Source organism: Narcine bancroftii, chromosome 4 (genome assembly GCF_036971445.1).
Source record: "Narcine bancroftii isolate sNarBan1 chromosome 4, sNarBan1.hap1, whole genome shotgun sequence".
Taxonomy (NCBI): Eukaryota; Metazoa; Chordata; class Chondrichthyes; order Torpediniformes; family Narcinidae; genus Narcine; species Narcine bancroftii.
This window is the reverse complement of record NC_091472.1, coordinates 62,665-86,365: the sequence shown is the minus strand read 5'-3', so window position 1 is coordinate 86,365 and position 23,701 is coordinate 62,665.

The window sequence follows — 23,701 nt, the reverse complement described above, 5'->3', positions numbered from 1 at the left end:
TCGGATTCCCCGCCTCTGATTCCCCGCCTCTGATTCCCCGCCTCAGATTCCCCGCCTCGGATTTCCCGCCTCAGATTCCCCGCCTCAGATTCCCTGCCTCAGATTCCCTGCCTCAGATTCCCTTCATCTGATTCCCTTCATCTGATTCCGGGCCTCTTATTCCCCGCCTCTGATTCCCCGCCTCTAAATCCCCGCCTCTGATTCCCTGCCTCAGATTCCCTGCCTCAGACTCCCTGCCTCAGATTCCCTTCCTCTGATTCCCCGCATCTGATTCTCCGCCTCTGATTCCCCGCCTCTGATTCCCCGCCTCTGATTCCCCGCCTCTGATTCCCCACCTCAGATTCCCCGGCTCTGATTCCCTGCCTCAGATTCCCTGCCTCAGATTCACTGCCTCAGATTCCCTTCATCTGATACCCTTCATCTGATTCCCTGCCTCTTATTCCCCGCCTCTGATTCCCCGCCTCTGATTCCCCGCCTCTGATTCCCTGCCTCTGATTCCCCGCCTCTGATTCCCTTCATCTGATTCCCTTCATCTGATTCCCTGCCTCTTATTCCCCACCTCTGATTCCCCGCTTCTGATTCCCCGCCTCTGATTCCCCGCCTCTGATTCTCCGCCTCTGATTCCCCGCCTCAGATTCGCTGCCTCAGATTCCCTGCCTCAGATTCCCTGCCTCTGATTCCCGGCATCTGATTCTCCGCCTCTGAATCCCCGCCTCAGATTCCCCGCCTCAGATTCCCTTCATCTGATTCCCTTCATCTGATTCCCTGCCTCTTATTCCCCGCCACTGATTCCCCGCCTCTTATTCACCGCCTCAGATTCCCCGCCTCTGATTCCCCGCCTCAGATTCCCTGCCTCAGATTCCCTGCCTCAGATTCCCTGCCTCTGATTCCCCGCATCTGATTCCGCGCCTCTGATTCCCCGCCTCTGATTCCCCGCCTCTGATTCCCCGCCTCTGATTCCCCGCCTCAGATTCCCCGGCTCTGATTCCCTTCCTCGGATTCCCTGCCTCAGATTCCCTGCCTCTGATTCCCTGCCTCTGATTCCCTTCATCTGATTCCCTGCCTCTTATTCCCCGCCACTGATTCCCCGCCTCTGATTACCCACCTCTGATTCCCCGCCTCTGATTCCCCGCCTCTGATTCCCCGCCTCAGTTTCCCTGCCTCAGATTCCCTGCCTCAGATTCCCTGCCTCGGAATCCCGCCTCTGATACCCCGCCTCTGGTACACCGCCTCAGATTTGCCCGCCTCAGATTCCCTGCCTCAGATTCCCTGCCTCAGATTCCCTTCATCTGATTCCCATCATCTGATACCCTGCCTCTTATTCCCCGCCTCTGATTCCCTGCCTCAGATTCCCTGCCTCTGATTCCCCGCATCTGATTCCGCGCCTCTGATTCCCCGCCTCTGATTCCCCGCCTCTGATTCCCCGCCTCTGATTCCCCGCATCAGATTCCCCGGCTCTGATTCCCTTCCTCGGATTCCCTGCCTCAGATTCCCTGCCTCTGATTCCATGCCTCTGATTCCCTTCATCTGATTCCCTGCCTCTTATTCCCCGCCACTGATTCCCCGCCTCTGATTACCCACCTCTGATTCCCCGCCTCTGATTCCCCGCCTCTGATTCCCCGCCTCAGTTTCCCTGCCTCAGATTCCCTGCCTCAGATTCCCTGCCTCGGAATCCCCCCTCTGATTCCCCGCCTCTGGTACACCGCCTCAGATTTGCCCGCCTCAGATTCCCTGCCTCAGATTCCCTGCCTCAGATTCCCTTCATCTGATTCCCATCATCTGATACCCTGCCTCTTATTCCCCGCCTCTGATTCCCTGCCTCAGATTCCCCGCCTCAGATTCCCTGCCTCAGATTCCCCGCCTCAGATTCCCTGCCTCTGATTCCCCGCATCTGATTCCTCGCCTCTGATTCCCCGCCTCTGATTCACCGCCTCTGATTCCCCGCCCCTCATTCCCCGGCTCAGATTCCCCGGCTCTGATTCCCTGCCTCAGATTCCCAACCTCAGATTCTCTTCATCTGATTTCCTTCATCTGATTCCCCGCATCTTATTCCCCGCCTCTGATTCCCCGCCTCTGATTCCCCGCCTCTGATTCCCCACCTCTAATTACCCGCCTCTGATTCCCTTCATCTGATTCCCGTCATCTGATTCCCTGCCTCTTATTCCCCGCCTCTGATTCCCCGCCTCTGATTCCCCGCCTCTGATTCCCCGCCTCTGATTCCCCGACCCTGATTCCCCGCCTCAGATTCCCTGCCTCAGATTCCCTGCCTCAGATTCCCTGCCTCTGATTCCCCGCATCTGATTCTCCGCCTCAGATTCCCCGCATCAGATTCCCCGCCTCAGATTCCACGCCTCAGATTCCCTGCCTCAGATTCCCTGCCTCTGATTCCCTTCATCTGATTCCCTTCATCTGATTCCCTGCCTCTTATTCCCTGCCTCTTATTCCCCGCCTCTGATACCCCTCCTCTGATTCCCCGCCTCTGATTCCCCGCCTCAGATTCCCTGCCTAAGATTCCCTGCCTCAGATTCCCTGCCTCTGATTCCCCGCCTCTGATTCCCCGCCTCGGATTCCCCGCCTCTGATTCCCCGCCTCTGATTCCCCGCCTCAGATTCCCCGCCTCAGATTCCCCGCCTCAGATTCCCCGCCTCAGATTCCCTGCCTCAGATTCCCTTTCTCAGATTCCCTTCATCTGATTCCCTTCATCTGATTCCGGGCCTCTTATTCCCCGCCTCTGATTCCCCGCCTCTGAATCCCCACCTCTGATTCCCCACCACTGATTCCCCGCCTCTGATTCCCTGCCTCAGATTCCCTGCCTCAGACTCCCTGCCTCAGATTCCCTTCCTCTGATTCCCCGCATCTGATTCCCCGCCTCTGATTCCCCGCCTCTAATTCCCCGCCTCTGATTCCCCGCCTCTGATTCCCCACCTCAGATGCCCCGGCTCTGATTCCCTGCCTCAGATTCCCTGCCTCAGATTCCCTGCCTCAGATTCCTTTCATCTGATTCCCTCATCTGATTCCCTGCCTCTTATTCCCCGCCTCTGATTCCCCGCCTCTGATTCCCCGCCTCTGATTCCCTGCCTCTGATTCCCCGCCTCTGATTCCCTTCATCTGATTCCCTTCATCTGATTCCCTGCCTCTTATTCCCCACCTCTGATTCCCCGCTTCTGATTCCACGCCTCTGATTCCCCGCCTCAGATTCGCTGCCTCAGATTCCCTGCCTCAGAATCCCTGCCTCTGATTCCCGGCATCTGATTCTCCGCCTCTGAATCCCCGCCTCTGTTTCCCCACCTCTGATTCCCCGCCTCTTATTCCCCGCCTCAGATTCCCTGCCTCAGATTCCCTGCCTCAGATTCCCTGCCTCTGATTCCCCGCATCTGATTCCCCGCCTCTGATTCACTGCCTCAGATTCCCCGCCTCTGATTCCCCGCCTCTGATTCCACGCCTCTGATTCCCCGCCTCTGATTCCCCGCCTCTGATTCCCCGCCTCTGATTCCCCGCCTCAGATTCCCCACATCAGATTCGCTGCCTCTGATTCCCCGCCTCTGATTCCCTTCATCTGATTCCCTTCATCTGATTCCCTGCCTCTTATTCACCACCTCTGATTCCCCGCTTCTGATTCCCCGCCTCTGATTCCCCGCCTCTGATTCTCCGCCTCGGATTCCCTGCCTCAGATTCTCCGCCTCAGATTCCCTGCCTCAGATTCCCTGCCTCAGATTCCCTGCCTCTGATTCCCCGCCTCTGATTCTCCGCCTCAGATTGCCTTCATCTGATTACCTTCATCTGATTCCCTGCCTCTTATTCCCCGCCACTGATTCCCCGCCTCTTATTCACCGCCTCAGATTCCCCGCCTCTGATTCCCCGCCTCAGATTCCCTGCCTCAGATTCCCTGCCTCAGATTCCCTGCCTCTGATTCCCCGCATCTGATTCCGCGCCTCTGATTCCCCGCCTCTGATTCCCCGCCTCTGATTCCCCGCCTCTGATTCCCCGCCTCAGATTCCCCGGCTCTGATTCCCTTCCTCGGATTCCCTGCCTCAGATTCCTTGCCTCTGATTCCCTGCCTCTGATTCCCTTCATCTGATTCCCTGCCTCTTATTCCCCGCCACTGATTCCCCGCCTCTGATTACCCACCTCTGATTCCCCGCCTCTGATTCCCCGCCTCTGATTCCCCGCCTCAGTTTTCCTGCCTCAGATTCCCTGCCTCAGATTCCCTGCCTCGGAATCCCGCCTCTGATACCCCGCCTCTGGTACACCGCCTCAGATTTGCCCGCCTCAGATTCCCTGCCTCAGATTCCCTGCCTCAGATTCCCTTCATCTGATTCCCATCATCTGATACCCTGCCTCTTATTCCCCGCCTCTGATTCCCTGCCTCAGATTCCCTGCCTCAGATTCCCTGCCTCTGATTCCCCGCATCTGATTCCGCGCCTCTGATTCCCCGCCTCTGATTCCCCGCCTCTGATTCCCCGCCTCTGATTCCCCGCCTCAGATTCCCCGGCTCTGATTCCCTTCCTCGGATTCCCTGCCTCAGATTCCCTGCCTCTGATTCCATGCCTCTGATTCCCTTCATCTGATTCCCTGCCTCTTATTCCCCGCCACTGATTCCCCGCCTCTGATTACCCACCTCTGATTCCCCGCCTCTGATTCCCCGCCTCTGATTCCCCGCCTCAGTTTCCCTGCCTCAGATTCCCTGCCTCAGATTCCCTGCCTCGGAATCCCCCCTCTGATTCCCCGCCTCTTGTACACCGCCTCAGATTTGCCCGCCTCAGATTCCCTGCCTCAGATTCCCTGCCTCAGATTCCCTTCATCTGATTCCCATCATCTGATACCCTGCCTCTTATTCCCCGCCTCTGATTCCCTGCCTCAGATTCCCCGCCTCAGATTCCCTGCCTCAGATTCCTTGCCTCAGATTCCCTGCCTCTGATTCCCCGCATCTGATTCCTCGCCTCTGATTCCCCGCCTCTGATTCACCGCCTCTGATTCCCCGCCTCTCATTCCCCGGCTCAGATTCCCCGGCTCTGATTCCCTGCCCCAGATTCCCTGCCTCAGATTCCCAACCTCAGATTCTCTTCATCTGATTTCCTTCATCTGATTCCCCGCATCTTATTCCCCGCCTCTGATTCCCCGCCTCTGATTCCCCGCCTCTGATTCCCCACCTCTAATTACCCGCCTCTGATTCCCTTCATCTGATTCCCGTCATCTGATTCCCTGCCTCTTATTCCCCGCCTCTGATTCCCCGCCTCTGATTCCCCGCCTCTGATTCCCCGCCTCTGATTCCCCGACCCTGATTCCCCGCCTCAGATTCCCTGCCTCAGATTCCCTGCCTCAGATTCCCTGCCTCTGATTCCCCGCATCTGATTCTCCGCCTCAGATTCCCCGCATCAGATTCCCCGCCTCAGATTCCACGCCTCAGATTCCCTGCCTCAGATTCCCTGCCTCTGATTCCCTTCATCTGATTCCCTTCATCTGATTCCCTGCCTCTTATTCCCTGCCTCTTATTCCCCGCCTCTGATACCCCTCCTCTGATTCCCCGCCTCTGATTCCCCGCCTCAGATTCCCTGCCTAAGATTCCCTGCCTCAGATTCCCTGCCTCTGATTCCCCGCCTCTGATTCCCCGCCTCGGATTCCCCGCCTCTGATTCCCCGCCTCTGATTCCCCGCCTCAGATTCCCCGCCTCAGATTCCCCGCCTCAGATTCCCCGCCTCAGATTCCCTGCCTCAGATTCCCTTTCTCAGATTCCCTTCATCTGATTCCCTTCATCTGATTCCGGGCCTCTTATTCCCCGCCTCTGATTCCCCGCCTCTGAATCCCCACCTCTGATTCCCCGCCACTGATTCCCCGCCTCTGATTCCCTGCCTCAGATTCCCTGCCTCAGACTCCCTGCCTCAGATTCCCTTCCTCTGATTCCCCGCATCTGATTCCCCGCCTCTGATTCCCCGCCTCTGATTCCCCGCCTCTGATTCCTCGCCTCTGATTCCCCACCTCAGATGACCCGGCTTTGATTCCCTGCCTCAGATTCCCTGCCTCAGATTCCCTGCCTCAGATTCCTTTCATCTGATTCCCTCATCTGATTCCCTGCCTCTTATTCCCCGCCTCTGATTCCCCGCCTCTGATTCCCCGCCTCTGATTCCCTGCCTCTGATTCCCCGCCTCTGATTCCCTTCATCTGATTCCCTTCATCTGATTCCCTGCCTCTTATTCCCCACCTCTGATTCCCCGCTTCTGATTCCCCGCCTCTGATTCCCCGCCTCAGATTCGCTGCCTCAGATTCCCTGCCTCAGAATCCCTGCCTCTGATTCCCGGCATCTGATTCTCCGCCTCTGAATCCCCGCCTCTGTTTCCCCACCTCTGATTCCCCGCCTCTTATTCCCCGCCTCAGATTCCCTGCCTCAGATTCCCTGCCTCAGATTCCCTGCCTCTGATTCCCCGCATCTGATTCCCCGCCTCTGATTCACTGCCTCAGATTCCCCGCCTCTGATTCCCCGCCTCTGATTCCCCGCCTCTGATTCCACGCCTCTGATTCCCCGCCTCTGATTCCCCGCCTCTGATTCCCCGCCTCAGATTCCCCACATCAGATTCGCTGCCTCAGACTCCCTGCCTCAGATTCGCTTCATCTGATTCCCTTCATCTGATTCCCTGCCTCTTATTCCCCACCTCTGATTCCCCACCTCTGATTCCCCACCTCTGATTCCCCGCCTCTGATTCCCCGCCTCAGATTTCCTGCCTCAGATTCCCTGCCTCAGATTCCCTTCATCTGATTCCCTTCATCTGATTCCCTGCCTCTTATTCCCCGCCTCTGATTCCCCGCCTCTGATTCCCCGCCTATGATTCCATGCAACTGATTCCCCACCTCTGTCTCTATGCCTCTCTTTCACCTCCGCTCTTTCCCCTCCACTCTTTACGCGCCTCTCTTTCCCTCCCTCAATTTCAACAACTCTGTTTGATCTGTTCTGTGTACCTTATTTTCAACACACAAGTTCCAACCACTGTGTTTCTCCAATCTCTTTCCGCGCCTCTATTTATCCACCTATGTTTACCCGCCTCTGTTTACCCGCCTGTTTCACCGCCTCTGATTCCCCACCTCAGATTCCACGCCTCAGATTCGCTGCCTCTGATTCCCTGCCTCTGATTCCCCGCCTCTGATTCCCCACCTCTGATTCCCCACCTCAGATTCGCCGGCTCTGATTCCCTGCCTCAGATTCCCTGCCTCAGGTTCCCTGCCTCTGATTCCCCGCCTCTGATTCCCCACCTCTGATTCCCCGCCTCTGATTCCCCGCCTCTGATTCCCCGCCTCTGATTCCCCGCCTCTGATTCCCCGCCTCTCATTCCCTGCCTCAGATTCCCCGGCTCTGATTCCCTGCCTCAGATTGCCTGCCTCAGATTCCCTGCCTCTGATTCCCCGCATCTGATTCCCCACCTCAGATTCCCCGCCTCAGATTCCCCGCCTCAGATTCCCCGCCTCTGATTCCCTGCCACTGATTGCCCGCCTCTGATTCCCCGCCTCTGATTCCCTGCCTCAGATTCCCCGGCTCTGATTCCCTGCCTCAGATTCCCTGCCTCAGATTCCCTGCCTCTGATTCCCCGCATCTGATTCCCTTCATCTGATTCCCTGCCTCTTATTCCCCGCCTCTGATTCCCCACCTCAGATTCCCTGCCTCGGATTCCCCGCCTCTGATTCCCCGCCTCTGATTCCCCGCCTCAGATTCCCCGCTTCAGATTTCCCGCCTCAGATTCCCCGCCTCAGATTCCCTGCCTCAGATTCCCTGCCTCAGATTCCCTTCATCTGATTCCCTTCATCTGATTCCGGGCCTCTTATTCCCGGCCTCTGATTCCCCGCCTCTGAATCCCCGCCTCTGATTCCCTGCCTCAGATTCCGTGCCTCAGACTCCCTGCCTCAGATTCCCTTCCTCTGATTCCCCGCATCTGATTCCCCGCCTCTGATTCCCCGCCTCTGATTCCCCGCCTCTGATTCCCCGCCTCTGATTCCCCACCTCAGATTCCCCGGCTCTGATTCCCTGCCTCAGATTCCCTGCCTCAGATTCACTGCCTCAGATTCCCTTCATCTGAAACCCTTCATCTGATTCCCTGCCTCTTATTCCCCGCCTCTGATTCCCCGCCTCTGATTCCCCGCCTCTGATTCCCTGCCTCTGATTCCCCGCCTCTGATTCCCTTCATCTGATTCCCTTCATCTGATTCCCTGCCTCTTATTCCCCACCTCTGATTCCCCGCTTCTGATTCCCCGCCTCTGATTCCCCGCCTCTGATTCTCCGCCTCTGATTCCCCGCCTCAGATTCGCTGCCTCAGATTCCCTGCCTCAGATTCCCTGCCTCTGATTCCCGGCATCTGATTCTCCGCCTCTGAATCCCCGCCTCAGATTCCCCGCCTCAGATTCCCTTCATCTGATTCCCTTCATCTGATTCCCTGCCTCTTATTCCCCGCCTCTGATTCCCCGACTCTGATTCCCCGCCTCTTATTCCCTGCCTCTGATTCCCCGCCTCTGATTCCACGCCTCAGATTCTCTGCCTCAGATTCCCTTCCTCAGATTCCCCGCCTCAGATTCCCTGCGTCAGATTCCCAGCCTCAGATTCCCTGCCTCTGATTCCCCGCCTCTGATTCTCCGCCTCAGATTGCCTTCATCTGATTACCTTCATCTGATTCCCTGCCTCTTATTCCCCGCAACTGATTCCCCGCCTCTTATTCACCGCCTCAGATTCCCCGCCTCTGATTCCCCGCCTCAGACTCCCTGCCTCAGATTCCCTGCCTCAGATTCCCTGCCTCTGATTCCCCGCATCTGATTCCGCGCCTCTGATTCCTCGCCTCTGATTCCCCACCTCAGATTCCCCGCCTCTGATTCCCCGCCTCAGATTCCCCGGCTCTGATTCCCTTCCTCGGATTCCCTGCCTCAGATTCCCTGCCTCTGATTCCCTGCCTCTGATTCCCTTCATCTGATTCCCTGCCTCTTATTCCCCGCCACTGATTCCCCGCCTCTGATTACCCACCTCTGATTCCCCGCCTCTGATTCCCCGCCTCAGTTTCCCTGCCTCAGATTCCCTGCCTCAGATTCCCTGCCTCGGAATCCCCCCTCTGATTCCCCGCCTCTGGTACACCGCCTCAGATTTGCCCGCCTCAGATTCCCTGCCTCAGATTCCCTGCCTCAGATTCCCTTCATCTGATTCCCATCATCTGATACCCTGCCTCTTATTCCCCGCCTCTGATTCCCTGCCTCAGATTCCACGCCTCAAATTCCCTGCCTCAGATTCCTTGCCTCAGATTCCCTGCCTCTGATTCCCCGCATCTGATTCCTCGCCTCTGATTCCCTGCCTCTGATTCACTGCCTCTGATTCCCCGCCTCTCATTCCCCGGCTCAGATTCCCCGGCTCTGATTCCGTGCCCCAGATTCCCTGCCTCAGATTCCCAGCCTCAGATTCCCTTCATCTGATTTCCTTCATCTGATTCCCCGCATCTTATTCCCCGCCTCTGATTCCCCGCCTCTGATTCCCCGCCTCTGATTCCCCACCTCTAATTCCCCGCCTCTGATTCCCTTCATCTGATTCCCGTCATCTGATTCCCTGCCTCTTATTCCCCGCCTCTGATTCCCCGCCTCTGAATCCCCGCCTCTGATTCCCCGCCTCTGATTCCCCGACCCTGATTCCCCGCCTCAGATTCCCTGCCTCAGATTCCCTGCCTCAGATTCCCTGCCTCTGATTCCCCGCATCTGATTCTCCGCCTCAGATTCCCCGCATCAGATTCCCCGCCTCAGATTCCACGCCTCAGATTCCCTGCCTCAGATTCCCTGCCTCTGATTCCCTTCATCTGATTCCCTTCATCTGATTCCCTGCCTCTTATTCCCTGCCTCTTATTCCCCGCCTCTGATACCCCTCCTCTGATTCCCCGCCTCTGATTCCCCGCCTCAGATTCCCTGCCTAAGATTCCCTGCCTCAGATTCCCTGCCTCTTATTCCCCGCCTCTGATTCCCCGCCTCTGATTCCCCGCCTCAGATTCCCCGCTCAGATTCCCCGCCTCAGATTCCCCGCCTCAGATTCCCTGCCTCAGATTCCCTTCATCTGATTCCCTTCATCTGATTCCGGGCCTCTTATTCCCCGCCTCAGATTCCCTGCCTCAGATTCCCTTCATCTGATTCCCTTCATCTGATTCCCTTCATCTGATTCCCTGCCTCAGGTTCCCTGCCTCTGATTCCCCGCCTCTGATTCCCTGCCTCTGATTCCCCGCCTCTGATTCCCTGCCTCTGATTCCCCGCATCAGATTCCCCACCTCAGATTCCCCGCCTCAGATTCCCCGCCTCAGATTCCCCGCCTCTGATTCCCTTACACTGATTGCCCGCCTCTGATTCCCCGCCTCTGATTCCCTGCCTCAGATTCCCCGGCTCTGATTCCCTGCCTCAGATTCCCTGCCTCAGATTCCCTGCCTCTGATTCCCCGCATCTGATTCCCTTCATCTGATTCCCTGCCTCTTATTCCCCGCCTCTGATTCCCCACCTCAGATTCCCTGCCTCGGATTCCCCGCCTCTGATTCCCCGCCTCTGATTCCCCGCCTCAGATTCCCCGCCTCGGATTTCCCGCCTCAGATTCCCCGCCTCAGATTCCCTGCCTCAGATTCCCTGCCTCAGATTCCCTTCATCTGATTCCCTTCATCTGATTCCGGGCCTCTTATTCCCCGCCTCTTATTCCCCGCCTCTGAATCCCCGCCTCTGATTCCCTGCCTCAGATTCCCTGCCTCAGACTCCCTGCCTCAGATTCCCTTCCTCTGATTCCCCGCATCTGATTCTCCGCCTCTGATTCCCCGCCTCTGATTCCCCGCCTCTGATTCCCCGCCTCTGATTCCCCACCTCAGATTCCGCGGCTCTGATTCCCTGCCTCAGATTCCCTGCCTCAGATTCACTGCCTCAGATTCCCTTCATCTGATTCCCTGCCTCTTATTCCCCGCCTCTGATTCCACGCCTCTGATTCCCCACCTCTGATTCCCCGCCTCTGAACCCCGCCTCTGATTCCCTGCCTCAGATTCCCTGCCTCAGATTCCCTGCCTCAGAATCCCCGCCTCTGATTCCCTGCCTCTTATTCCCCGCCTCTGATTCCCCGCCTCTGATTCCCCACCACTGAATCCCCGCCTCTGATTCCCCGTCTCTGATTCCCCGCCTCTTATTCCCTGCCTCTGATTCCCCACCTCAGATTCCCCGGCTCTGATTCCCTGCCTCAGATTCCCTGCCTCAGATTCCCAGCCTCTGATTCCCCGCATCTGATTCCCTTCATCTGATTCCCTGCCTCTTATTCCCCGCCTCTGATTCCCCACCTCAGATTCCCTGCCTCGGATTCCCCGCCTCTGATTCCCCGCCTCTGATTCCCCGCCTCAGATTCCCCGCCTCAGATTCCCCGCCTCAGATTCCCCGCCTCTGATTCCCTGCAACTGATTCCCTGCCTCTGATTCCCCGCCTCAGATTCCCCGCCTCTGATTCCCCGCCTATGATTCCATGCAACTGATTCCCCACCTCTGTCTCTATGCCTCTCTTTCACCTCCGCTCTTTCCCCTCCACTGTTTACGCGCCTCTCTTTCCCTCCCTCAATTTCAACAACTCTGTTTGATCTGTTCTGTGTACCTTATTTTCAACACACAATTTCCAACCACTGTGTTTCTCCAATCTCTTTCCGCGCCTCTATTTATCCACCTATGTTTACCCGCCTCTGTTTACCCGCCTGTTCCACCGCCTCTGATTCCCCACCTCAGATTCCCCGCCTCAGATTCGCTGCCTCTGATTCCCTGCCTCTGATTCCCCGCCTCTGATTCCCCACCTCTGATTCCCCACCTCAGATTCGCCGGCTCTGATTCCCTGCCTCAGATTCCCTGCCTCAGGTTCCCTGCCTCTGATTCCCCGCCTCTGATTCCCCACCTCTGATTCCCCGCCTCTGATTCCCCGCCTCTGATTCCCCGCCTCTGATTCCCCGCCTCTGATTCCACGCCTCTCATTCCCTGCCTCAGATTCCCCGGCTCTGATTCCCTGCCTCAGATTGCCTGCCTCATATTCCCTGCCTCTGATTCCCCGCATCTGATTCCCCACCTCAGATTCCCCGCCTCAGATTCCCCGCCTCAGATTCCCCGCCTCTGATTCCCTGCCACTGATTGCCCGCCTCTGATTCCCCGCCTCTGATTCCCTGCCTCAGATTCCCCGGCTCTGATTCCCTGCCTCAGATTCCCTGCCTCAGATTCCCTGCCTCTGATTCCCCGCATCTGATTCCCTTCATCTGATTCCCTGCCTCTTATTCCCCGCCTCTGATTCCCCACCTCAGATTCCCTGCCTCGGATTCCCCGCCTCTGATTCCCCGCCTCTGATTCCCCGCCTCAGATTCCCCGCCTCGGATTTCCCGCCTCAGATTCCCCGCCTCAGATTCCCTGCCTCAGATTCCCTGCCTCAGATTCCCTTCATCTGATTCCCTTCATCTGATTCCGGGCCTCTTATTCCCCGCCTCTGATTCCCCGCCTCTAAATCCCCGCCTCTGATTCCCTGCCTCAGATTCCCTGCCTCAGACTCCCTGCCTCAGATTCCCTTCCTCTGATTCCCCGCATCTGATTCTCCGCCTCTGATTCCCCGCCTCTGATTCCCCGCCTCTGATTCCCCGCCTCTGATTCCCCACCTCAGATTCCCCGGCTCTGATTCCCTGCCTCAGATTCCCTGCCTCAGATTCACTGCCTCAGATTCCCTTCATCTGATACCCTTCATCTGATTCCCTGCCTCTTATTCCCCGCCTCTGATTCCCCGCCTCTGATTCCCCGCCTCTGATTCCCTGCCTCTGATTCCCCGCCTCAGATTCCCTTCATCTGATTCCCTTCATCTGATTCCCTGCCTCTTATTCCCCACCTCTGATTCCCCGCTTCTGATTCCCCGCCTCTGATTCCCCGCCTCTGATTCTCCGCCTCTGATTCCCCGCCTCAGATTCGCTGCCTCAGATTCCCTGCCTCAGATTCCCTGCCTCTGATTCCCGGCATCTGATTCTCCGCCTCTGAATCCCCGCCTCAGATTCCCCGCCTCAGATTCCCTTCATCTGATTCCCTTCATCTGATTCCCTGCCTCTTATTCCCCGCCTCTGATTCCCCGACTCTGATTCCCCGCCTCTTATTCCCTGCCTCTGATTCCCCGCCTCTGATTCCACGCCTCAGATTCTCTGCCTCAGATTCCCTGCCTCAGATTCCCCGCCTCAGATTCCCTGCCTCAGATTCCCTGCCTCAGATTCCCTGCCTCTGATTCCCCGCCTCTGATTCTCCGCCTCAGATTGCCTTCATCTGATTACCTTCATCTGATTCCCTGCCTCTTATTCCCCGCCACTGATTCCCCGCCTCTTATTCACCGCCTCAGATTCCCCGCCTCTGATTCCCCGCCTCAGATTCCCTGCCTCAGATTCCCTGCCTCAGATTCCCTGCCTCTGATTCCCCGCATCTGATTCCGCGCCTCTGATTCCCCGCCTCTGATTCCCCGCCTCTGATTCCCCGCCTCTGATTCCCCGCCTCAGATTCCCCGGCTCTGATTCCCTTCCTCGGATTCCCTGCCTCAGATTCCCTGCCTCTGATTCCCTGCCTCTGATTCCCTTCATCTGATTCCCTGCCTCTTATTCCCCGCCACTGATTCCCCGCCTCTGATTACCCACCTCTGATTCCCCGCCTCTGATTCCCCGCCTCTGATTCCCCGCCTCAGTTTCCCTGCCTCAGATTCCCTGCCTCAGATTCCCTGCCTCGGAATCCCGCCTCTGATACCCCGCCTCTGGTACACCGCCTCAGATTTGCCCGCCTCAGATTCCCTGCCTAAGATTCCCTGCCTCAGATTCCCTTCATCTGATTCCCATCATCTGATACCCTGCCTCTTATTCCCCGCCTCTGATTCCCTGCCTCAGATTCCCCGCCTCAGATTCCCTGCCTCAGATTCCTTGCCTCAGATTCCCTGCCTCTGATTCCCCGCATCTGATTCCTCGCCTCTGATTCCCCGCCTCTGATTCACCGCCTCTGATTCCCCGCCTCTCATTCCCCGGCTCAGATTCCCCGGCTCTGATTCCCTGCCCCAGATTCCCTGCCTCAGATTCCCAGCCTCAGATTCTCTTCATCTGATTTCCTTCATCTGATTCCCCGCATCTTATTCCCCCCCTCTGATTCCCCGCCTCTGATTCCCCGCCTCTGATTTCCCACCTCTAATTCCCCGCCTCTGATTCCCTTCATCTGATTCCCGTCATCTGATTCCCTGCCTCTTATTCCCCGCCTCTGATTCCCCGCCTCTGATTCCCCGCCTCTGATTCCCCGCCTCTGATTCCCCGACCCTGGTTCCCCGCCTCAGATTCCCTGCCTCAGATTCCCTGCCTCAGATTCCCTGCCTCTGATTCCCCGCATCTGATTCTCCGCCTCAGATTCCCCGCATCAGATTCCCCGCCTCAGATTCCACGCCTCAGATTCCCTGCCTCAGATTCCCTGCCTCTGATTCCCTTCATCTGATTCCCTTCATCTGATTCCCTGCCTCTTATTCCCTGCCTCTTATTCCCCGCCTCTGATACCCCTCCTCTGATTCCCCGCCTCTGATTCCCCGCCTCAGATTCCCTGCCTAAGATTCCCTGCCTCAGATTCCCTGCCTCTGATTCCCCGCCTCTGATTCCCCGCCTCGGATTCCCCGCCTCTGATTCCCCGCCTCTGATTCCCCGCCTCAGATTCCCCGCCTCAGATTCCCCGCCTCAGATTCCCCGCCTCAGATTCCCTGCCTCAGATTTCCTGCCTCAGATTCCCTTCATCTGATTCCCTTCATCTGATTCCGGGCCTCTTATTCCCCGCCTCTGATTCCCCGCCTCTGAATCCCCACCTCTGATTCCCCGCCACTGGTTCCCCGCCTCTGATTCCCTGCCTCAGATTCCCTGCCTCAGATTCCCTGCCTCAGACTCCCTGCCTCAGATTCCCTTCCTCTGATTCCCCGCATCTGATTCCCCGCCTCTGATTCCCCGCCTCTGATTCCCCGCCTCTGATTCCCCACCTCAGATTCCCCGGCTCTGATTCCCTGCCTCAGATTCCCTGCCTCAGATTCACTGCCTCAGATTCCCTTCATCTGATACCCTTCATCTGATTCCCTGCCTCTTATTCCCCGCCTCAGATTCCCCGCCTCTGATTCCCCGCCTCTGATTCCCTGCCTCTGATTCCCCGCCTCTGATTCCCTTCATCTGATTCCCTTCATCTGATTCCCTGCCTCTTATTCCCCACCTCTGATTCCCCGCTTCTGATTCCCCGCCTCTGATTCCCCGCCTCTGATTCTCCGCCTCTGATTCCCCGCCTCAGATTCGCTGCCTCAGATTCCCTGCCTCAGATTCCCTGCCTCTGATTCCCGGCATCTGATTCTCCGCCTCTGAATCCCCGCCTCAGATTTCCCGCCTCAGATTCCCTTCATCTGATTCCCTTCATCTGATTCCCTGCCTCTTATTCCCCGCCTCTGATTCCCCGACTCTGATTCCCCGCCTCTTATTCCCTGCCTCTGATTCCCCGCCTCTGATTCCACGCCTCAGATTCTCTGCCTCAGATTCCCTGCCTCAGATTCCCCGCCTCAGATTCCCTGCCTCAGATTCCCTGCCTCAGATTCCCTGCCTCTGATTCCCCGCCTCTGATTCTCCGCCTCAGATTGCCTTCATCTGATTACCTTCATCTGATTCCCTGCCTCTTATTCCCCGCCACTGATTCCCCGCCTCTTATTCACCTCCTCAGATTCCCCGCCTCTGATTCCCCGCCTCAGATTCCCTGCCTCAGATTCCCTGCCTCAGATTCCCTGCCTCTGATTCCCCGCATCTGATTCCGCGCCTCTGATTCCCCGCCTCTGATTCCCCGCCTCTGATTCCCCGCCTCTGATTCCCCGCCTCAGATTCCCCGGCTCTGATTCCCTTCCGTGGATTCCCTGCCTCAGATTCCCTGCCTCTGATTCCATGCCTCTGATTCCCTTCATCTGATTCCCTGCCTCTTATTCCCCGCCACTGATTCCCCGCCTCTGATTACCCACCTCTGATTCCCCGCCTCTGATTCCCCGCCTCTGATTCCCCGCCTCAGTTTCCCTGCCTCAGATTTCCTGCCTCAGATTCCCTGCCTCGGAATCCCCCCTCTGATTCCCCGCCTCTGGTACACCGCCTCAGATTTGCCCGCCTCAGATTCCCTGCCTCAGATTCCCTGCCTCAGATTCCCTTCATCTGATTCCCATCATCTGATACCCTGCCTCTTATTCCCCGCCTCTGATTCCCTGCCTCAGATTCCCCGCCTCAGATTCCCTGCCTCAGATTCCTTGCCTCAGATTCCCTGCCTCTGATTCCCCGCATCTGATTCCTCGCCTCTGATTCCCCGCCTCTGATTCACCGCCTCTGATTCCCCGCCTCTCATTCCCCGGCTCAGATTCCCCGGCTCTGATTCCCTGCCCCAGATTCCCTGCCTCAGATTACCAACCTCAGATTCTCTTCATCTGATTTCCTTCATCTGATTCCCCGCATCTTATTCCCCGCCTCTGATTCCCCGCCTCTGATTCCCCACCTCTAATTACCCGCCTCTGATTCCCTTCATCTGATTCCCGTCATCTGATTCCCTGCCTCTTATTCCCCGCCTCTGATTCCCCGCCTCTGATTCCCCGCCTCTGATTCCCCGCCTCTGATTCCCCGACCCTGATTCCCCGCCTCAGATTCCCTGCCTCAGATTCCCTGCCTCAGATTCCCTGCATCTGATTCCCCGCATCTGATTCTCCGCCTCAGATTCCCCGCATCAGATTCCCCGCCTCAGATTCCACGCCTCAGATTCCATGCCTCAGATTCCCTGCCTCTGATTCCCTTCATCTGATTCCCTTCATCTGATTCCCTGCCTCTTATTCCCTGCCTCTTATTCCCCGCCTCTGATACCCCTCCTCTGATTCCCCGCCTCTGATTCCCCGCCTCAGATTCCCTGCCTAAGATTCCCTGCCTCAGATTCCCTGCCTCTGATTCCCCGCCTCTGATTCCCCGCCTCGGATTCCCCGCCTCTGATTCCCCGCCTCTGATTCCCCGCCTCAGATTCCCCGCCTCAGATTCCCCGCCTCAGATTCCCCGCCTCAGATTCCCTGCCTCAGATTCCCTTTCTCAGATTCCCTTCATCTGATTCCCTTCATCTGATTCCGGGCCTCTTATTCCCCGCCTCTGATTCCCCGCCTCTGAATCCCCACCTCTGATTCCCCGCCACTGATTCCCCGCCTCTGATTCCCTGCCTCAGATTCCCTGCCTCAGACTCCCTGCCTCAGATTCCCTTCCTCTGATTCCCCGCATCTGATTCCCCGCCTCTGATTCCCCGCCTCTGATTCCCCGCCTCTGATTCCCCGCCTCTGATTCCCCACCTCAGATGCCCCGGCTCTGATTCCCTGCCTCAGATTCCCTGCCTCAGATTCCCTGCCTCAGATTCCTTTCATCTGATTCCCTCCTCTGATTCCCTGCCTCTTATTCCCCGCCTCTGATTCCCCGCCTCTGATTCCCCGCCTCTGATTCCCTGCCTCTGATTCCCCGCCTCTGATTCCCTTCATCTGATTCCCTTCATCTGATTCCCTGCCTCTTATTCCCCACCTCTGATTCCCCGCTTCTGATTCCCCGCCTCTGATTCCCCGCCTCAGATTCGCTGCCTCAGATTCCCTGCCTCAGAATCCCTGCCTCTGATTCCCGGCATCTGATTCTCCGCCTCTGAATCCCCGCCTCTGTTTCCCCACCTCTGATTCCCCGCCTCTTATTCCCCACCTCAGATTCCCTGCCTCAGATTCCCTGCCTCAGATTCCCTGCCTCTGATTCCCCGCATCTGATTCCCCGCCTCTGATTCACTGCCTCAGATTCCCCGCCTCTGATTCCCCGCCTCTGATTCCCCGCCTCTGATTCCCCGCCTCTGATTCCCCGCCTCTGATTCCCCGCCTCAGATTCCCCACATCAGATTCGCTGCCTCAGACTCCCTGCCTCAGATTCGCTTCATCTGATTCCCTTCATCTGATTCCCTGCCTCTTATTCCCCACCTCTGATTCCCCACCTCTGATTCCCCACCTCTGATTCCCCGCCTCTGATTCCCCGCCTCAGATTTCCTGCCTCAGATTCCCTGCCTCAGATTCCCTTCATCTGATTCCCTTCATCTGATTCCCTGCCTCTTATTCCCCGCCTCTGATTCCCCGCCTCTGATTCCCCGCCTATGATTCCATGCAACTGATTCCCCACCTCTGTCTCTATGCCTCTCTTTCACCTCCGCTCTTTCCCCTCCACTCTTTACGTGCCTCTCTTTCCCTCCCTCAATTTCAACAACTCTGTTTGATCTGTTCTGTGTACCTTATTTTCAACACACAAGTTCCAACCACTGTGTTTCTCCAATCTCTTTCCGCGCCTCTATTTATCCACCTATGTTTACCCGCCTCTGTTTACCCGCCTGTTTCACCGCCTCTGATTCCCCACCTCAGATTCCACGCCTCAGATTCGCTGCCTCTGATTCCCTGCCTCTGATTCCCCGCCTCTGATTCCCCACCTCTGATTCCCCACCTCAGATTCGCCGGCTCTGATTCCCTGCCTCAGATTCCCTGCCTCAGGTTCCCTGCCTCTGATTCCCCGCCTCTGATTCCCCACCTCTGATTCCCCGCCTCTGATTCCCCGCCTCTGATTCCCCACCTCAGATTCCACGCCTCAGATTCGCTGCCTCTGATTCCCTGCCTCTGATTCCCCGCCTCTGATTCCCCACCTCTGATTCCCCACCTCAGATTCGCCGGCTCTGATTCCCTGCCTCAGATTCCCTGCCTCAGGTTCCCTGCCTCTGATTCCCCGCCTCTGATTCCCCACCTCTGATTCCCCGCCTCTGATTCCCCGCCTCTCATTCCCCGTCTCTGATTCCCCGCCTCTTATTCCCTGCCTCTGATTCCCCACCTCAGATTCCCCGGCTCTGATTCCCTGCCTCAGATTCCCTGCCTCAGATTCCCAGCCTCTGATTCCCCGCATCTGATTCCCTTCATCTGATTCCCTGCCTCTTATTCCCCGCCTCTGATTCCCCACCTCAGATTCCCTGCCTCGGATTCCCCGCCTCTGATTCCCCGCCTCTGATTCCCCGCCTCAGATTCCCCGCCTCAGATTCCCCGCCTCAGATTCCCCGCCTCTGATTCCCTGCAACTGATTCCCTGCCACTGATTCCCCGCCTCAGATTCCCCGCCTCTGATTCCCCGCCTATGATTCCATGCAACTGATTCCCCACCTCTGTCTCTATGCCTCTCTTTCACCTCCGCTCTTTCCCCTCCACTCTTTACGCGCCTCTCTTTCCCTCCCTCAATTTCAACAACTCTGTTTGATCTGTTCTGTGTACCTTATTTTCAACACACAATTTCCAACCACTGTGTTTCTCCAATCTCTTTCCGCGCCTCTATTTATCCACCTATGTTTACCCGCCTCTGTTTACCCGCCTGTTCCACCGCCTCTGATTCCCCACCTCAGATTCCCCGCCTCAGATTCGCTGCCTCTGATTCCCTGCCTCTGATTCCCCGCCTCTGATTCCCCACCTCTGATTCCCCACCTCAGATTCGCCGGCTCTGATTCCCTGCCTCAGATTCGCTGCCTCTGATTCCCCGCCTCTGATTCCCCACCTCTGATTCCCCGCCTCTGATTCCCCGCCTCTGATTCCCCGCCTCTGATTCCCCGCCTCTGATTCCACGCCTCTCATTCCCTGCCTCAGATTCCCCGGCTCTGATTCCCTGCCTCAGATTGCCTGCCTCATATTCCCTGCCTCTGATTCCCCGCATCTGATTCCCCACCTCAGATTCCCCGCCTCAGATTCCCCGCCTCAGATTCCCCGCCTCTGATTCCCTGCCACTGATTGCCCGCCTCTGATTCCCCGCCTCTGATTCCCTGCCTCAGATTCCCCGGCTCTGATTCCCTGCCTCAGATTCCCTGCCTCAGATTCCCTGCCTCTGATTCCCCGCATCTGATTCCCTTCATCTGATTCCCTGCCTCTTATTCCCCGCCTCTGATTCCCCACCTCAGATTCCCTGCCTCGGATTCCCCGCCTCTGATTCCCCGCCTCTGATTCCCCGCCTCAGATTCCCCGCCTCGGATTTCCCGCCTCAGATTCCCCGCCTCAGATTCCCTGCCTCAGATTCCCTGCCTCAGATTCCCTTCATCTGATTCCCTTCATCTGATTCCGGGCCTCTTATTCCCCGCCTCTGATTCCCCGCCTCTAAATCCCCGCCTCTGATTCCCTGCCTCAGATTCCCTGCCTCAGACTCCCTGCCTCAGATTCCCTTCCTCTGATTCCCCGCATCTGATTCTCCGCCTCTGATTCCCCGCCTCTGATTCCCCGCCTCTGATTCCCCGCCTCTGATTCCCCACCTCAGATTCCCCGGCTCTGATTCCCTGCCTCAGATTCCCTGCCTCAGATTCACTGCCTCAGATTCCCTTCATCTGATACCCTTCATCTGATTCCCTGCCTCTTATTCCCCGCCTCTGATTCCCCGCCTCTGATTCCCCGCCTCTGATTCCCTGCCTCTGATACCCCGCCTCTGATTCCCTTCATCTGATTCCCTTCATCTGATTCCCTGCCTCTTATTCCCCACCTCTGATTCCCCGCTTCTGATTCCCCGCCTCTGATTCCCCGCCTCTGATTCTCCGCCTCTGATTCCCCGCCTCAGATTCGCTGCCTCAGATTCCCTGCCTCAGATTCCCTGCCTCTGATTCCCGGCATCTGATTCTCCGCCTCTGAATCCCCGCCTCAGATTCCCCGCCTCAGATTCCCTTCATCTGATTCCCTTCATCTGATTCCCTGCCTCTTATTCCCCGCCTCTGATTCCCCGACTCTGATTCCCCGCCTCTTATTCCCTGCCTCTGATTCCCCGCCTCTGATTCCACGCCTCAGATTCTCTGCCTCAGATTCCCTGCCTCAGATTCCCCGCCTCAGATTCCCTGCCTCAGATTCCCTGCCTCAGATTCCCTGCCTCTGATTCCCCGCCTCTGATTCTCCGCCTCAGATTGCCTTCATCTGATTACCTTCATCTGATTCCCTGCCTCTTATTCCCCGCCACTGATTCCCCGCCTCTTATTCACCGCCTCAGATTCCCCGCCTCTGATTCCCCGCCTCAGATTCCCTGCCTCAGATTCCCTGCCTCAGATTCCCTGCCTCTGATTCCCCGCATCTGATTCCGCGCCTCTGATTCCCCGCCTCTGATTCCCCGCCTCTGATTCCCCGCCTCTGATTCCCCGCCTCAGATTCCCCGGCTCTGATTCCCTTCCTCGGATTCCCTGCCTCAGATTCCCTGCCTCTGATTCCCTGCCTCTGATTCCCTTCATCTGATTCCCTGCCTCTTATTCCCCGCCACTGATTCCCCGCCTCTGATTACCCACCTCTGATTCCCCGCCTCTGATTCCCCGCCTCTGATTCCCCGCCTCAGTTTCCCTGCCTCAGATTCCCTGCCTCAGATTCCTTGCCTCGGAATCCCGCCTCTGATACCCCGCCTCTGGTACACCGCCTCAGATTTGCCCGCCTCAGATTCCCTGCCTCAGATTCCCTGCCTCAGATTCCCTTCATCTGATTCCCATCATCTGATACCCTGCCTCTTATTCCCCGCCTCTGATTCCCTGCCTCAGATTCCCCGCCTCAGATTCCCTGCCTCAGATTCCTTGCCTCAGATTCCCTGCCTCTGATTCCCCGCATCTGATTTCCTTCATCTGATTCCCCGCATCTTATTCACCCCCTCTGATTCCCCGCCTCTGATTCCCCACCTCTGATTCCCCGCCTCTGATTCCCCACCTCTGATTCCCCACCTCTAATTCCCCGCCTCTGATTCCCTTCATCTGATTCCCGTCATCTGATTCCCTGCCTCTTATTCCCCGCCTCTGATTCCCCGCCTCTGATTCCCCGCCTCTGATTCCCCGCCTCTGATTCCCCGACCCTGGTTCCCCGCCTCAGATTCCCTGCCTCAGATTCCCTGCCTCAGATTCCCTGCCTCTGATTCCCCGCATCTGATTCTCCGCCTCAGATTCCCCGCATCAGATTCCCCGCCTCAGATTCCACGCCTCAGATTCCCTGCCTCAGATTCCCTGCCTCTGATTCCCTTCATCTGATTCCCTTCATCTGATTCCCTGCCTCTTATTCCCTGCCTCTTATTCCCCGCCTCTGATACCCCTCCTCTGATTCCCCGCCTCTGATTCCCCGCCTCAGATTCCCTGCCTAAGATTCCCTGCCTCAGATTCCCTGCCTCTGATTCCCCGCCTCTGATTCCCCGCCTCGGATTCCCCGCCTCTGATTCCCCGCCTCTGATTCCCCGCCTCAGATTCCCCGCCTCAGATTCCCCGCCTCAGATTCCCCGCCTCAGATTCCCTGCCTCAGATTTCCTGCCTCAGATTCCCTTCATCTGATTCCCTTCATCTGATTCCGGGCCTCTTATTCCCCGCCTCTGATTCCCCGCCTCTGAATCCCCACCTCTGATTCCCCGCCACTGATTCCCCGCCTCTGATTCCCTGCCTCAGATTCCCTGCCTCAGATTCCCTGCCTCAGACTCCCTGCCTCAGATTCCCTTCCTCTGATTCCCCGCATCTGATTCCCCGCCTCTGATTCCCCGCCTCTGATTCCCCGCCTCTGATTCCCCGCCTCTGATTCCCCACCTCAGATTCCCCGGCTCTGATTCCCTGCCTCAGATTCCCTGCCTCAGATTCACTGCCTCAGATTACCTTCATCTGATACCCTTCATCTGATTCCCTGCCTCTTATTCCCCGCCTCTGATTCCCCGCCTCTGATTCCCCGCCTCTGATTCCCTGCCTCTGATTCCCCGTCTCTGATTCCCTTCATCTGATTCCCTTCATCTGATTCCCTGCCTCTTATTCCCCACCTCTGATTCCCCGCTTCTGATTCCCCGCCTCTGATTCCCCGCCTCTGATTCTCCGCCTCTGATTCCCCGCCTCAGATTCGCTGCCTCAGATTCCCTGCCTCAGATTCCCTGCCTCTGATTCCCGGCATCTGATTCTCCGCCTCTGAATCCCCGCCTCAGATTTCCCGCCTCAGATTCCCTTCATCTGATTCCCTTCATCTGATTCCCTGCCTCTTATTCCCCGCCTCTGATTCCCCGACTCTGATTCCCCGCCTCTTATTCCCTGCCTCTGATTCCCCGCCTCTGATTCCACGCCTCAGATTCTCTGCCTCAGATTCCCTGCCTCAGATTCCCCGCCTCAGATTCCCTGCCTCAGATTCCCTGCCTCAGATTCCCTGCCTCTGATTCCCCGCCTCTGATTCTCCGCCTCAGATTGCCTTCATCTGATTACCTTCATCTGATTCCCTGCCTCTTATTCCCCGCCACTGATTCCCCGCCTCTTATTCACCTCCTCAGATTCCCCGCCTCTGATTCCCCGCCTCAGATTCCACGCCTCAGATTCTCTGCCTCTGATTCCCCGCCTCTGATTCCCCGCCTCTGATTCCCCGACCCTGGTTCCCCGCCTCAGATTCCCTGCCTCAGATTCCCTGCCTCAGATTCCCTGCCTCTGATTCCCCGCATCTGATTCTCCGCCTCAGATTCCCTGCCTCAGATTCCCTGCCTCAGATTCCCTGCCTCTGATTCCCCGCATCTGATTCCGCGCCTCTGATTCCCCGCCTCTGATTCCCCGCCTCTGATTCCCCGCCTCTGATTCCCCGCCTCAGATTCCCCGGCTCTGATTCCCTTCCTCGGATTCCCTGCCTCAGATTCCCTGCCTCTG